Genomic DNA, 16,752 nt, shown 5'->3' with positions numbered 1-16,752 from the left:
AAAAGTCACAAATAATAAATCGATAAAAATAAAAAGAAAGTAACACGAATATTAAATTATATTTATTTTTTAATTATTAGTTGTTAGTAAAAATTACGTGTAATTGTGTTAATATATTTTATTGAATATGAAAAATTGATGTAATATGTTAATTGTGTAATATTAATGATTAATCACAGTAATATAATATTTTAATTTGAACGTATTAAATTTAGGTTTAAAATATTTCGAAATAATTTTAAAATAGATTAGCATCGGAAATAGAAACGTTTTGTTAATCAGGAACTTTCCGTAAATATTAAAAATTACGCATTCCATAATAAAAACATTTTGTTTATGTAGTAATTTACGATAGGTAAAGCTGTCAATCACTCACTTCAATTTCGATAGATCGAATAAAGTGCTTGTTAGCAATGATCGAAAGTTAAAATATTTTACCTATAATGACGAACGTCATCGTCGATCAAAAATTTACACTGATGACACGGCACTGGTTTCCACAAAGTGGAGATATGATACCCGACCCCTTTATCTCCCTACCCTTCGATCTTTAATCGAAATTTACTAGCATCGATCTCCCTAATAAATAAACCTCCCTGCAAAATTTCAAAAATTTTCGACGAAAAGCACGGGAGTTATTAAGCTTCAAACAGAGTGAACAAAATCGTGACTCCACTACACACAGACTAATATCATTAAGTACAGAAAAAAATTCCCGAATTTGTTTGCATTTCTCGACGTTTCAGAAGTGAGTTGAAAAATGTAAAAATCTTAGGGGTCATTTTTTGACCGATCACCATACTCTGTTATATATAACAGCCGAGAAGTAACTAGATAAAACGTCGCTTAGTTAGTGCAATGCAAAAGTTTCTGCAAACAAATTTATTGATATAAGATGCCAAATAAGATTCACAATTTTTCTGCTGAGAAACAGCTATAAGAAAACAATGAATAAAAATATTATTTACGTTATTCGTAAATTTATTGGTGTCATTTACTAACAATTCCGAACCAAGATTTGGATTGGCGAAAGTGTCGTTAGTTATAGCGTCGTATTCGTTCCACGTCGTTAAATACGATAAATTCACGAATAATTGTAATTGTAATTCACAAAAGTTCTCGTAACTTGATTTATTAAATAAGACCAAATATCAGCGATTAGGCTTCGAGAATATACGATTTCGTCATTGTTTTGTCCGAGATTAATCAACACGAAAAGAATCTGGAAATTAAAACTCTTGTGTCGTTTCCACATAATCTAATTTAAAAATAGACGAAATACAAAAACACGAAAAATTTTTAGTTATTTAAAATTACAAGCTAAAAAAGTCGAAAAACAAAATGAAAAATAGCAAAATAAAAATTGATATTATTATTGAAAATATTTCAGTTGTTACGTTGTAATGTGCGCTCGATTGTCGTCTTTATAAATGAGATCCTAACTCCTTAATTACGTCAAGAATCATTTTTCTTGACATTCGATAATATTATCGGTGTAATATTTTCTAGTAATTGCGTGACAAACGATAATTTTTGCAAAACTTTACAGTTCGTTGATTAAAATAGCTGCAGTAAATGCTCGTCAATCATCATATTAGATTATAACCAAACAGGAAGTCACGTTTTTTTCTATTCAAAACTCCCCCTCTCCAAAACAATCAATAGATGACCGGCACGACTCTATTGTTAAAGGAACAGTATGGTGTACTGGGGGAAGCGACTACTGATTTGAGGCAGAGAGCATATATTTTAAATTAAACGATTTAAAAATATGACTAAAAATTGCGGCTCGGCATTGTGACAACGTCACAATAAATAATTGCTCGTAGTTATAGTTTGTGAAAACTTTGGTTTCAACTTGTGAAAATATTTACAATGAAAAATTAGTTGACGCTTGTCATGTTATGAACCATAATATTGAAGTTAAAATCCTTCCAAGAGGTAATAACGGGTTAAAGATGGAACAGAGGGCCTTGTGGTATGGGGCCGTCCATAAATTACGTAAGGTATTTTGGGGTAGGTGGAGGTCAAGGATTTCTTACGATTTCTTACTCAGGGGTAGGAAGGTAATAGATCTCGTCTTACATAATATTCTTATTTTCATTTTTTGATCTCGTTGAGTGGTGGAGGTTTGAATTTGGCTTCAATTTAGCGGCTTCTATTAAGAACGCTGGTTGTGCTAACGCCATCAGGTGTGACGTGATAGAATAATAACGCTAGCAGACACATTTTTTATCACGGGACAAAGGCTGTGTGGCGGTTTCTCTCTCTCTCTCTCTCTCTTTCTCTTTTTTAAAATTAGAATAAGATGCACCACTCCTATGGATGTATAACACTAAGAATACATAAACCAAAATACATGATACAAAGTAAACATGAAATTAGTATTCGGTTTTTAGTGAAAATTAAAATGTAAAGCTAGAAATTAGAAGTTATAGTCTTTTCTTCCTTATATTTTGACATAATTGTAAAAATCATCAAACAGTAGCTTCTGAACAAGTTTATCGATAGATATGGCCACCTGAAACCAAGCGTAAAGATTTCTAATTTCAGAATAAGTCTATCTTGACTGTAAATTGGACAATAATAGATCATATGGTCGACAGTGTCCAGGTTTTCTGTAGAGCAAAAGCAAGAGGCAGTTTCTGCCTAGTTATACATTGCCAGGTAGCTTCTAAAATTACAATGCTCATTAAGTAGTTGAACAGTAGCAAACGTTAAATCTCTGAGTGGTGATGAGAACCTGTATTCAACACTAGGAAAATAAAGTATTGTTATTCTACCAGTTTTACTGCCCAACCATGATTGATTTCACTTTTGCATAGCATTGTCATGAATATAATTTTTAAGGCTGCTATGTGAGAGAGGGATGTGAGTCTTGTCCGTCAGTGTCCTTTGCAGCTGACAACCTCAAAGTCGGCTTTTTCATTTCATAGTATGCCAGTATGGCCAGGAAGAAATATAAAAGTGATCTTATTTACAAGATTTTTAATATGGTGCTGGATTTTATTGCTATTGAATTGGGATTTAGTAGAGCTTTTAGGACAGACTGAGAATAACTGTAAATGTTGATAGACAGAATTTTGTTTGGTAGTGAAGTGGTCCACTGAACAGCTTGGTAGACCATCTTCAGCTTGATAGATGGAGGTATATGGGGGTATCTGTATCTTCTAACATATTTTGGACAAAATATGTCAGTTTGGAGGAAGATACAGATATTTGAGCCGACATAAAGAGGGCTTTTGGACCCATCTGTATAGATATTAATGTCTGCATGGTTATCCATGGAGGAAGCAGATGACACCAAATGTACCCTGGGGATAACCTTGTTTACAGGGTGATGATCAGAGATAGGGTAATTGCAATATTGTGGCATATGAACAGCTGTAGATAGGAGTAGAGACTGTCGTTGGACCTTGATGTTTGTAGTTCTGATGTAGTAGTTTAGAACATTTTCTACAATACATAGTGGCAAAGGAAGGAGCTCTGCTAGAATCAGAGAAGCATTAGTAGAAACAGTTCTGCAGCAGTTCTGTTGTATTGTCCCATTATATAGAGTTTTATAAGTCTTATGAAGTTCATTTATTATCTGAGGTCAACATTGTACCTTTATCAGAGAGTTTTTCTTCCCGAACAGTGTTATGAGAGGAGCGGAGGACCTGATCATCCTAACATAACCTAACCGAAAACTCAATCCTCATAAGGCCAAGAACACACATGCGTAAAATTGTGTGGCAGAAAACTGAATCAGAAATCAGCTTTCAGTTCAGTTTCTGTTTTATGCTTTTATGCCAGAACACAGACACGTAAAAATTCTGGCCGAATAGGAAACACCACAGCCACCAACAGTGCTAATTTTATTAATTTTTTTTTCTCATATAGGCTATTTATCCCTTTGTACCTTCCATTTTTTCTCCACTTCCTCTGCTATAATATAGAAAATTTAAATTAATAGACTTATATTCCGAATTCAAATAAAGAACGTGTGATCTAAATACTAGCCCTATATATCGATTCTACTAGACCTACCTGTTATTTGAAATTTTGCACCTACAGCCATCCATAAACGTTGTTTAAATACAGTGTGTTTATATATGACACTGATGTGGTCGAACGGATTAGATAAACTCCTCTATTTCATTTATTTTTTGTTTTTTCGAGATCGTCACAATTGTAGGCTTAACCCCCATTGCCGCCATTGTTAGAATAAAAAGCACGTGTCTACTTTGACGTCACAGAAAAGACTTCTCTTTATTGGAGGAATTTTGGCGTAAAAAGTAGAGACATGCTCTACTCTTTTTTCAGTTCTGTTTCAGCCAAAAGTTTCAGAAAAATTTTTACGCTTTCTGTTTTATGCTAGATTTTACGCCGAATTTTACGCATATGTGTTCCTGGCTTAACAGTTGTTTGGGAAGAAAAGCGGCCGAATGTCGCGTCCGGTGAGTAAACGTGTCACGTCCAGGTGGTCACAATCGGGAGTCAAATCCGTTGTCGTCGACTGAATGTCACGTTCCAGAGACAAGTCCGTGGTCACATCTAAATAAGAGGCGGTCACGTCCGGGAAAAGGTGTCGAGTCCGGATGAAAAGTGTCTAATTTGGTAAGAATGTCGCATCCGGGTGCAGAAGGACGAGTTGGGAAAAATCAAAGACGATCACCGCTTAGGCCAAGGCAACAAAACACAGACACCACGGTCCCGAGACTTCGGTGGCTCTCTCCTCCGATTCCTCCCCGTTCCAACTTCCGGAAGACAGTGGCGTCCCCGTAGAGATGAGGCAGAACACGAGAAAACAAAGTGTCAACTCGGACGAGCTGTCACTTCCTACATCTTCCACAAGGTCTGCGGCCAGAACCCCGAAGACCTTGGCCAAGTGCAACGAACTCAAAGTGTAGTGTCTCAGTATCCCAAATTCGGGGGAGTGCCACGCCACACGCAATTGGGGAAGGTGGTCATCCGCTGCCTCTTGCTCGACGGTCTCAAACGACACCGAACTAATCGATTGGCAAGAGACCCCGGTCCTCCAACGTCTTTTCAGGCGCGGTAAGAGTCCGAGAGACTCGTTCCGCGCCGTCCGAGAAACCTCCTCCAGCGTCACCGCCTTCCTCTGTCGGAACGTCCTCCGGAACCACTTCAACATCTTCATTCTGTAAAAAAGAAAATTTGCAATTAGTCAAGAATAAACAAAATTTTAAATTAAGTCGACGAGAAAAGTAAAATGCGCATCGCAGTTCCACAATAAAGATTCGAATCGACCATCGAATGATGGGCCGAGATGTCTTCTGGTAACGATTCTCCAAGTAATATTAGCGAGGTTGAGGCCAAAGTTTTTATCTCTAAAACGTGATTGTCGAACGTCGAACGTCGAGCGCCGCTATTTTGTAAGCGGCGCTCGACGTTCAAGTTTTAGAGATGAAAACTCCGGCCGTAACCGCGCTTTTAAATAAATTTTTACGTCTAGAGTGAATATGGACTAAGACTTGCCTCAGAAATATTCCTTCTCAAAAGTCTTCTTTAGCAAACTCCTCAAACAGCGCAATCGAAGAGCTCAACAAAAGCACATCCGATGCCATCTAGAAACAGAAACGAACTGCAAATAGTCATGTGTGACGAATTTCGAACAAACGTTAAAAGACGCGTCAACAATGTTCGAATTACGTAAAAATTAAAATTAAATAGATCAATTTTATTTTTTTAATTAATTAATTTATAATTTTTTAATTTAATTTTTGCTTCAATTATTATCTTGTGTTCGGAATCGGATAAATAAATTATCTTCTGCATTTACATCGTACAGAATGTCCACCATGGACAGGTAAAACACGATCTTTTTAAAATTGTACGTCTTGAGGCTTGAACATCTCCGAAAATTGCGCGAATTTCATTCGAATAAATATCTTTTTCGTCCATTTTCGTCCATCGCATGAAATAAATCAAATTCTTAGGATTTCGATTTATTTCGCTTTTCGGAAAGATTCGTCTGTCGTCGTCGGGGTTGCAAGTTTCGCGTATTAATGCAACACCAAACTGGATAAAGTTAATTTAAAAAAAAACATAAAACTTTATAATACTGTGAAACAAAAATGAAGTCCGAAACAACAGGGAAACCAACGTAGACGATAAACAGATTGAGCCAGGAAAAAGCCACCGTTCCTTTTTCTTGAATTTCTGGCTGTTTAAAGAGGATCTCTCGCCTAATTTGATGGGTTAATCATTTTTATACTTTCATTCGATTTCGTCCGCAAATATAGGTTCAACTTTGACACTTTCGCTCGTATCTCACGCCACGATATTTTCTTTTCTGTCGGCTAAGAATTTCTTTTTTATATCTTCATTACTTACAACGCTACAATTTTGCATTCAAAGGAATAATTTCCTTTGAATGCAAAATTGTCGCGTTTATTTCCAAATTTGTCTTGTCTACGAGAGTCAGAATCAAAGCTGGATTTTTCCGATTGACACTCTAAACATTCCAATCCGTTCGTTTGTCCATGATCTGACGAGGCTGCAATTTGAAAAAAATTGTAGATCTATAAATTCCTACTGTCGTCCGTCCCTCTGTCTTAATCTCGAGAACGGAATTAGATGAAATCCGAGACCAGATGTGGAAACCTTTGGGACAGGAGGCCGTAAAACTAAATTAGCTCTATGGGAAACCCCCATGAACTTTGACCTATCAACCCGGAAGTTTCTCCAGTACCTCACTGATAACCAGAAAGGCTTAAGTTTAAAATTTGAGCTTTCTAGACCCAGTAGTTCTGTTTTTCTGCGAGCGTTTGCAGTGCCGGATGAAAAAAGAAAAAAAATTGATTTTTTTTTGGCGATTTTTGCACTTTTTAATTGCTTATATTTCGGCAACCGCATGACAGAAAATCTTGAAATTTTGCACACTACCTAAGAAATCAATTTTATTTCGAACGAGATATTCGGAATTACTTCGGGTGTTCGGGAAGCAGAGAAATCGATCCCCGAAAATCGGCAACTCTGATTCTTGTATACATAGTGGGTGACTTTTTTACCTGGTGGGAAGTCACTGCCGTGACTGCTGATAAACCGCTTCTAGATAGAAGCTACTATAAGGAATGGTAATAGACTCAGATTCGAACTTATCGCTTATAATAGTTCCTGTCTTCGACGGATGGAAATCAGAGACATGCCGACTGGAAAACTCGGGGTAGAGTTCGACTCAGGAACTTCAGGAAGTTTTAATTCCGCGATCTATTCTGAATACGTCGGACCCAAACCTCGTCACGTGACTTTCCCATTATGGGCTTAGACGAATCTACGAGACGATACACAGATTAGAGAAATTGTAGATAAGAGAAATCGTAGATAAGAGAAAGGCGATCAAACACTTTCTCTTAGAAAGAGTCAAAAATAAAAATAAAAATAAAAACAGCTTTCATTTCATTATTTTCCCTAAAGTTTCGATGTTTTGCCAGGATTTTTCAAGAGGATTCCAATTCATAATCAGCCAAGTAATCATATTTTAAGACAAATGGACCAGAGCTTGAAGCTTAGGCCTACTTGTTTACACCTGGAAAATCTCTGACATGTTTTTTGTACTTAGCAATGCCCAGCTCTCAGAGCCGCATGAGAATATCAGGCCAAGTCCGAAAGCCTTTCCTTCTAAGAACCTTCGTCTCACTACTCATAACTATTACGTTTGTTTTATACCTATCTGCGTAATGAATCAAAATAAATTAGGCCGGAAACCTAAAAAGTGCGTAACGCAGCCCTGGCTGATCGGACGTTCTTCGAGAGTACCGAATGCCGCAATTTTATTGATTAGACAGACGAGGTGCCCTTGTAGACGAAATTTGCTGGTTTTTTTTTTAACTAAAAGTAATCGTTGACTCTATCTCGATGAATATGTAATTGAAAATACAATAAATCTCCGCTCACTCGGACTGATAGGGCAAAAGTTGCCTGAATTTTCCAAAGGTTTTGGAAAATCGTACGAAACCTAGGATTTTAATATTGTTAAATCTACACAACTTAAATTAACATCAAGTGAGACAGTATGAACTAAAATCGTGTCTGGACGAAGTCCGGATGTTATACACGTGATCAATATTTGTCGGGCATTGCGTTTGCTTCATAAATTGGCATTAAACCAAACTATTGTCGCGTAAACGAGTCGTAACTAGGTAATTTCGATTAATTTAATTTTTTAAATAAAAATTTGTATTGATGAATCCGCTATTCTGGAGAACTTGTTTTCGAAAAAAAAGCTGATCTTTGGATTTTCTTTAATCACCGAAAAATCGATCGATCTGTTATTTACGTGTCATTCATTGTTCATTAGAACATGTTGATTACACATTAAATAAACTGCAAAAATTTTATTAAAAATATAATAATATAATCTGCTATTATATGCGAGTTTACTGTTAGTAAATCTTTAATATACCGGTATAATTTTTCCAAAACTCAAAATATCAGCTAAATAATTTTCTATAAATTCTGCCGTTTTGGCGCTGTGCACGCCGCAATACTTGATTTCAAAGTTAATAATTTTATATTTCTTTTCAAATGGAAAAAAGGAAAGAAAAGAACAATTATTACATAATCTTCAATTTGATTCATGAAATTAAACAACTTTACTAATAATATGAACTATTAAATTAAACTTATTAAAGAATTTACATTATTAAATTTTATTAATTCATTTTAACGGTTTATATATTAAATATTTTAACGTATATAAGATACATGTATTTATATATAGATGATACATTATTAAAAAATAATACAAATATAAGGTGCCGCCATCTGGTGATACTTAATATTACTAAACTTAATCGAATGATAAATTTCAATTTTTAGCATATATAATGGCAATATTTTTCAGGATATTACGAAGAAATTTTAATGTTAATTGAAAATAAATTTTTTGATTGTCCGTATAAAACAATTTTTTTAAATTCACTGGAAACAACATTACAAAAACAAACTGTGTTTCACATATAAGAGATGTATGCAGCTTGTTTTGCCTAATAAAAGCACTGCACTACTGTTCGGCGACATCTTTGTGGTAACCATTATTAAAAATAAAAAGCCAAAATAAAGAAATGCTTCCGATACTATAAGTTTTTTTTAAAAGTAGCGAGTTTGTTCAGGTACTTTGCGGAATATAGTGTGATTTTACTCCTCTTGTACGCGCTTGTATGTCCGGAAATACGGCATAAAAAATAAAGCAGGAAAAACTTCGTTTCACTAATACTAATGAAATTGGCCATTATATCCGCATATTTCTCTGATGTAATTCGATATTAACTGAAAATTTCATCATAAGAAAATAATAATGTCGATTAAATTATTACACAACAATTTAATTATTATACAGTATTTAGAAAAACATATGTACATTACAAATACATTTTTGTGGCTATTCACTTTGGCCAAGAATTTTGACCTCGATGACTCGAACGTATTTTATTAAATAATACTAAAAATAAAAGGAAATAATTCGTTAAAACAATAAGCCTAAACGTTTTAAAAAGTATATTGTTTTCGAACGAAGAGAATTGCGTGTTGTAAGGATTGAAATATTTAATTTAGATTCCTAACAGATAAAGATGTGCTGGAGCGATTTACATAAAAGAGCTTTCATTATTACTTACAATAATTATCAAATGTTAAAATTTTACTATGGTGTTATGGGATTTAGTGATTAAAAAAATTAAAATTGCGAAGAAAATAAAATATTTATTATTTGAATTTTAAATAAATACAATAATATTTTAATATTATTATTATTATTCGACTACAGGAATCATGATAAATAAAAATTAAAATTGATAATTTTATATGAAAAACAATGCATGAATAAAAGAAAGTAGAGTTGATATTATAGATAAATGTTTAATTTATTAAATGAAAAAAGCCAACGTTTGTTACTGTTGATAGTTTTAATATGCCAAAGAAAAATGTTTTTGATAATAAAAAGTATAGACCTAATAAACTAGATTTTTAAAATTCTTTTCCGCTGTAAATATGTCCGTTAAGCGCTTAAACATGTCTAATGTAAACTAAATCCTTTAATTAAATGTTTTTAAATACTTGTGATTTTGAAAAGAGAGTCATTAGCTTCGAACACACAGAGAAAAGTGATTTACAAAATTATTAATGGTTACTTGATTTACACTTTATCAATTGTTCTTGTAATAAAAATATCTATATCAGTAATCGAACAACAGAAGCAGAAATTTTGGATTTTCTAGTCAATAGGGTTGTTAACATCGCAGTAAATTCCTTAAATACGTTAATTTAAAATATTTAGTAACATATAAAGTGACAATCCAATTTAAAATATTTATAAATTTATTGTTTAATTATCCGGGGTATATGGAACATTTATTTCTGACACATTTGTGATAAGTTTGTCTTTACGTTTTGCGTTATAAAGTATTCAATTCATTAAATACTGATTTTTTTTCTTATTGTAATATACGCTATTGTTCTTCAAACAGACATTACATGAATGTGTCATATCAGTTTCATGTTTCATTCCACAACATACGACACATTCCATTGGATTGGAATCATTTGCTTTATCGATACGACCAATATACTGTAAATCTACGTAGTAACGAATCTTATCTCTCACGAATGTGAGTCCATTCCATTATAAATCAAGTCTGTCTATCTTAATTTTGCTTACTAAATAAAAAGTTAAGGCAATGTATTAGTGTCTCGTATGAAATTTTAGGTCTAATCGGTTGAAATTCTAGAGTGGGGAATGAATCTGAATTACAACTCTCAGTTTCTCGGTTTGGCAGTCACTGAGATCTGAGAATATAGTTTTACAAATAGCCATTAAGAAGAATAAATATCTTCTTGGTTTTGAACTTTCAATTGAGTCTATCCTCTGAACTTTCAATTGAGTCTATCACAACAGATTTAACACATTTACTTCATAACTGACAGGTCCGTGCGAAGGAATTTTAAAAGGATAGGGTTAAACAGAATATTATTTTTCATTATGCAGTTTACTGTATTAATTTTTACAATATAGATGTATAGAATAATACGATACAAAACTAAAGACGAACTGAAAGGGTACAAAATAAATGTAAATTATATACAATATACTGTTTTATGAGTATAGTAACATTTTTTCTGTTTGATTCGCCAAACAAAAGGGGGACAAACTCTCCAAACCTTCCGTGAAGACGGCCTTGACAACAGATATTCCAATGCCGTTTGATTTATCTTCTCTCATTCAGCACGTCTTTGAAGATGACATGTCAGGTGACTTTCCTAAACAATTTCAGCAAAACAGGAAAATTTATTAAAGTTTCGCCTGATTTTATGGAACCTTCTACAATATTTTTGATTTTCAACTTACACACGCACTTTTTACGTGTTCATATAACAGCAGTTATGAATTTAAAATTTTTCCTTTTTTTTTTTTTTAACTCTATGTCACCAGCGTACGATTTCATTGAATTGAATTTTGTCAAGTGAGATAATAACTCATAAAAAATTATATAGTAACTCGGGGGAAGATGGTTATACTTTTGTTTGCCTATGATTAACTCTTTCAGATTTATAGTTTATAAACGATGACCAGGCACATAAGATACCTTAGACCTTTGGTGCTTTGAAGGTAGATATGATTCTCATCTATTACATTAATCTATTGGAGAAAATACAAGTACGCGAATTACTATCTTCTCCCAACATATGGGGGAAGATGGACCAAAGAAAAACTCAATGGGAAATGATGATTATACACAGCTTTTTAATGTAAGTTAACTTACCAAAAATAAAAACTACAATAAATTACAAACATGTATCTTATTTGTATCAAGAACATAAACAAGTGAATGAGTCTTCCGAGTTGTGGAATAATGAGCTCATTATTCTACAACTCGGAAGACTCATCTGGATCACCTCCATCTGTTATGCTGTCATCACCACGTTCAATCTCGTCGCACTTGGAGCAGGAGGTTGCGAACTTAGTGTAGGTCTCATGCATCCACTTTCTGCACCTTATACATATTATTCAGCCGCGTGACTTGTCACGTTTAGCGTAGAAGTAGCTACGACAGACGTAACAGTAATCAGCATTGTTGAAAAAGGCTGATGTATCTTCACTTAGTCTACTCTCTTTGGGGGCTCGTTTCTTTGTTCTCTTCCGATATTTATTGGGCTGGCTTTTCCTTTTTTCCTATCCTAATTTTATTTTTGTGTTCATTTTCTAAACTCTGGCGAAGCTAGCTATTCTGAATGTTGTTTTCTTGGATGTGGTTTGTTTCCAGAGCTCATGCGTGGTATTGGGCGCAATTCTTCGAAACTTGCCGAAATTGAGGCTCTTGATGAATTTGCTGATGATCCTAGTGTAGTGGCAGAGGGAAAATGGGGTTCTGGTTGTAATGGTCTGGATGACTGGTCAGTGGATGAAGACAAACGATATTCTGAAGGGATGGTTCATCCATGGATGGCAAAGATGATTATATTAGAACCGGAAGTTCTCGGGGTCTGTACGCGGTCGTCTTGAATGCATAAGAACGCATTTCTCGAACCCATTTGCAGTATTGCTCACTTTAAATTAGGCTTTTGAGATTTCTCCTAGCAGTTCTCCGTATTAAGCCATAGTGGAAATATTATTTCTACACGAGAAACATGATTGGTTATGCAATTTATAGTTATACAGATGCATAATTTTTTACATCAAATTTATTTCATGGCAAAACCAGACTTTTACTGAGTAATACAGACAAGGGTAAGATGGGTTAAAATGCTTAATACCATCTCCCCAACCTATAGGAAAAGACAGTTTTCACGTGATTCATAGTTGAGCAAGGCTGCCTTGTTGTTTCACCAACATATACACTTAACAAATGTCCTATTTTCATTATTTCCAAAAATTACCGATTATCTTATGTTTTTGCCGGTAAATAGCATTTTAGAACAAGCAAGCAATAATTTCAGACGCTAATTTCCTGTCTACAAATTTTTAAATCGTTATAAATTGAAAAATACTTACAGAAAAATGCTGCAAATAAACATACAGGAAGGCTTTGATGTGCGCAGTGTTGTGAATGCGATGGTGGAGCCATATGTCGGAAACACTCACGAACTTTAAGGTCCAACCATCTACCTCCGAGTCACTTTACACTCAATCTCAATTTAACTAATAGCAGGCGGGCTTAGCCGGTGATGAAGTTGGCCAGATTATGAGTAACGGGTTCCGACATTTTAAGTCAGAGCCACGAATTAACTTTAACTATATTCATGTCTGGGGGAAAAACCTTATACTTTGGCCTATATTTCATGAACTACTGATCGGAATAGCGTAAAACTTTACAACTGAAACATTGTATTCTTTATACAACAAAATAATTGAAAAGTAAAAATTTAATTTAAATTAAGTTAACTCGAAACAACAAGAAAAGTACTAAGCATTGTCGGGAATGTTTTTGCACAGAAAATTGTTAATATGACGATTGTTGCCTCTTACACGCATACACATTATACAGCAATTGCTCATGCTGGTTTATCGGTTTTGTCAGGAGAAATCTCCGTTCTTGGACAAGAGAATTTTGAAGCTCTTAGAGTGCTTTCGGTGGATACTGACGTGATCTTCGATCTTTTATCAATCGTCCTTTTTTTTTTTTTCTTTGCTAAAACAGTTAATAAATAAACAAAGAAATAAATCTGGTGAGTCAGTATTAATCCATACACCGTTTTCATACAAAATATCTACTTACAGTGGACAAATTTACTAAACTGTCATATTCATAACCCATTGTACTAACTTAATAATTTTTAATGAACCGTTTTCAATCCACTCCCGAAAATGCCTTATCGATATCGACCGTTTTGGAGATCCTTGTTCTAAAATATTCCGTACATATTCCATACATGTAGGCCTATAAATATGCCTGGTATTAGTAGGATCGCATACATAAACATCTTCAACTTTATCATTTTAATTTTCCCCATTTTCCGAATTGATGTGGGTGATCATTATTAATTTAATCTGAGTTAATCTATAAAAAACAAGTTTACATTATTGCAAAGGACAATGGTTGGACGCTCAATAAAAAATTAAGATGTAAACACGACAAGGTTGTGAGGAATAAAGGCTATTTTTTCTTTCCAGTCAGTTCTATTATACATATCTAAATTTTAAAAAAAGTAACAGTATCCTAAGTTTAAACGATGAAAGCAAAAGCAACTCTCCACCTGATATAGTAACATATAGGCCTATATTGCATGCGGGCACTGCTGCACTAAGCTGGGACTATAATTCTCTCTCACCTATCCATATTTCTCTCAATATTTCTTACAAAAAATGAAAAATTATTTATCAAAGTTTTGTTTTAAACAATTAAACCAGGGGTCGGCAACCTTTCAACGGTGTTGTCCGAACGTAAGTTATAGTGTTATTCCGAGTGCCGACATGATTCTACCAAGTTTATTATATATGTTATCAAAATTAGTCCGGTTATAACGAACTTCAAAAATGTATAATTTTGAAGTTAAATTGTTAATTGAATTATGATCTTACATGTGAAGCGCTTGCATAACACGTACGGAGCGTAAATGCATGTGCTGTGATAGAAATATACAGACAAGAGATTCGTTTTTAATGTACACGGCCTTCGCTGAACTATGACTTCTATTTAAATGTGTAATTAATAATTAAAATATAATTTTTACTACATTTCTATTCAATAAGAGTGCCACTGAAAATTGTCCCGCGTGCCACGTTTGGCAGCGGGACGATTTTCCACAAGTTGTCATAGGTTGCCGACCCCTAAATTAAACCATCACAACTATTCTTCATTCAGTTAAGGTCCTATTGGCTTAATTTGACAATCGCGTTTATAAATTTTGAAATTCTAATGATCAAAACCAATAGTGTATCATTCCTTATACACCAAACTTCCGATTATCCGTGCATCGTCAAAATATTTTGTCCATCGTAACGAATGGGAAGTTGTACACACATCATCAGTGTACAAGTAATAAATTTTCAAGCTCAGCTGACTTTCCAAGAAACGTTCTAACAGAATAGTTTACGGGAGTTAACTTCAATTTACAAACGAATCTTTAGAAATTCACACGTGAATTCATACTTATACGCTATAAATAGCAGATTTGAAAAAATATCGTACTAGTCCCAAAATTAAAATATAGTAATTTGGAGAAAATGTAAGATGTACAGTACATAGAAATGTAAAATTTAAATTTCTACACGATATATTTGAAATTAGAAGAAATTTACATTTTATGTTTATTGACTACGCATCGGCTTATGAAACTGAGACACCAGTACCAATTAGCACGGGAGTTTGATGTATTATTAATTCTTTTATTCACATCAAGTAATTAAAAACGTTGTAGAACGTGCACTTATAATAATCAAGATGAACATTAAAATACCATTTATTAGATGAGTCAAATGAAAGTCAACCAATGTAATTTATTCCCATGTTACCTGCAAGTTAAAAGTAATAATCTCTTTCGAACAAGACATAATTGAAACAATTATTTATTGTGACATCGTCACAATGGCGGCCAGCAATTTTTAATCGTATTTTTAATTAATTTAATTTAAAATATATGTTCTCCACCTCAAAGTAATAGTGTTTTGCCCCTAAACACTATACTTTTCCTTTAACAATACAGTTGTGCCGGTTATCTATTAACTGCTTTCAGGGGAAAAGCTTTTTAAATTGAAATAACTTGACTTCCAGCTTGCATCGAAAATTCGTATATAGTTAATCAGGGCTTCCTTCCCCTAATGTTTCCTTATCTGGTCCCATCTTTCCTCTAACTAACACCATTCTCGAGATTAAGGAGAGACAGACGGACGGACGACAGTGTGAATTTATAGGTCTACAATTTTTTCAATTTGCAACCCAATGACCATAAACAGTGAGGTATTTTTCCCACTGGTTAATGAGCCTGGTAATTTCATACTCGTAGAAGTATTTTGGTTTCTGCTTCAGGACGTCTGTGACCAATTCTAGCACTTCTGCATTCCAGGTAAAATTGCAACCCTTCGAGTGCTTCTTCAATAATTCACTGAACACATAAAAGTCGCATAATAAAAGGCTCAGACTGTATTTCAATCAATTCCGCACAGCAATCGAAAAATAAGCGCAGAGACTCGTTGCCAGACTGCATGATCCTCTTACATGACAATATGAGACCACACACCGTCAATATGATTCGAGACAAGCTTGAGAACTGAGATAAAGTGAGAAATTCTGCAACATTCACCCTACAGTCCGAACCTATCACAATAAGATTTTTGCGTGTTCGATGAATTGAAGAAATACCGGAAGGCACTTCTGCATCCGGAGCAACTTTGCTCCGGATGCAGAAGATGATCACAGACTTCCTGAAGCAGAAATTGAAGAACTTCTAGAGCATGGAACTACCTGGCTCGTTATCTAGTGGAACAAATGTCTCAATGCTATGGTTATTACTTTTAACTTACAGAATATAACAATTTGCAAAAAAGTTACGTTGACTCACTTTCATTTGACTCTTCCTAATATAATGACGACACCACTTATAATGGCCGATTACTATTCGCTTTTACTCTTTTTTTTCAGTAATCAACGCACAATATGATCAAATTATATTCTTTTCTATCATATCTTTAATGGCTGTCTTCTCTTATCGTAAAACTGCACTCACTTTCGCTTATTACAGTCTTATCTGTTTTCTCTACTATATCACATTTAAGAAAAAAATAATAATAATTTCGGACATCATTTAATCTCA

The sequence above is a fragment of the Centruroides vittatus genome, unplaced genomic scaffold (genome assembly GCF_030686945.1).
Source record: "Centruroides vittatus isolate TY-2023 unplaced genomic scaffold, ASM3068694v2 contig_364, whole genome shotgun sequence".
NCBI lineage: Eukaryota > Metazoa > Arthropoda > Arachnida > Scorpiones > Buthidae > Centruroides > Centruroides vittatus.
The sequence above is the reverse complement of the archived record's forward strand: the minus strand, read 5'-3'. Positions refer to the sequence as shown.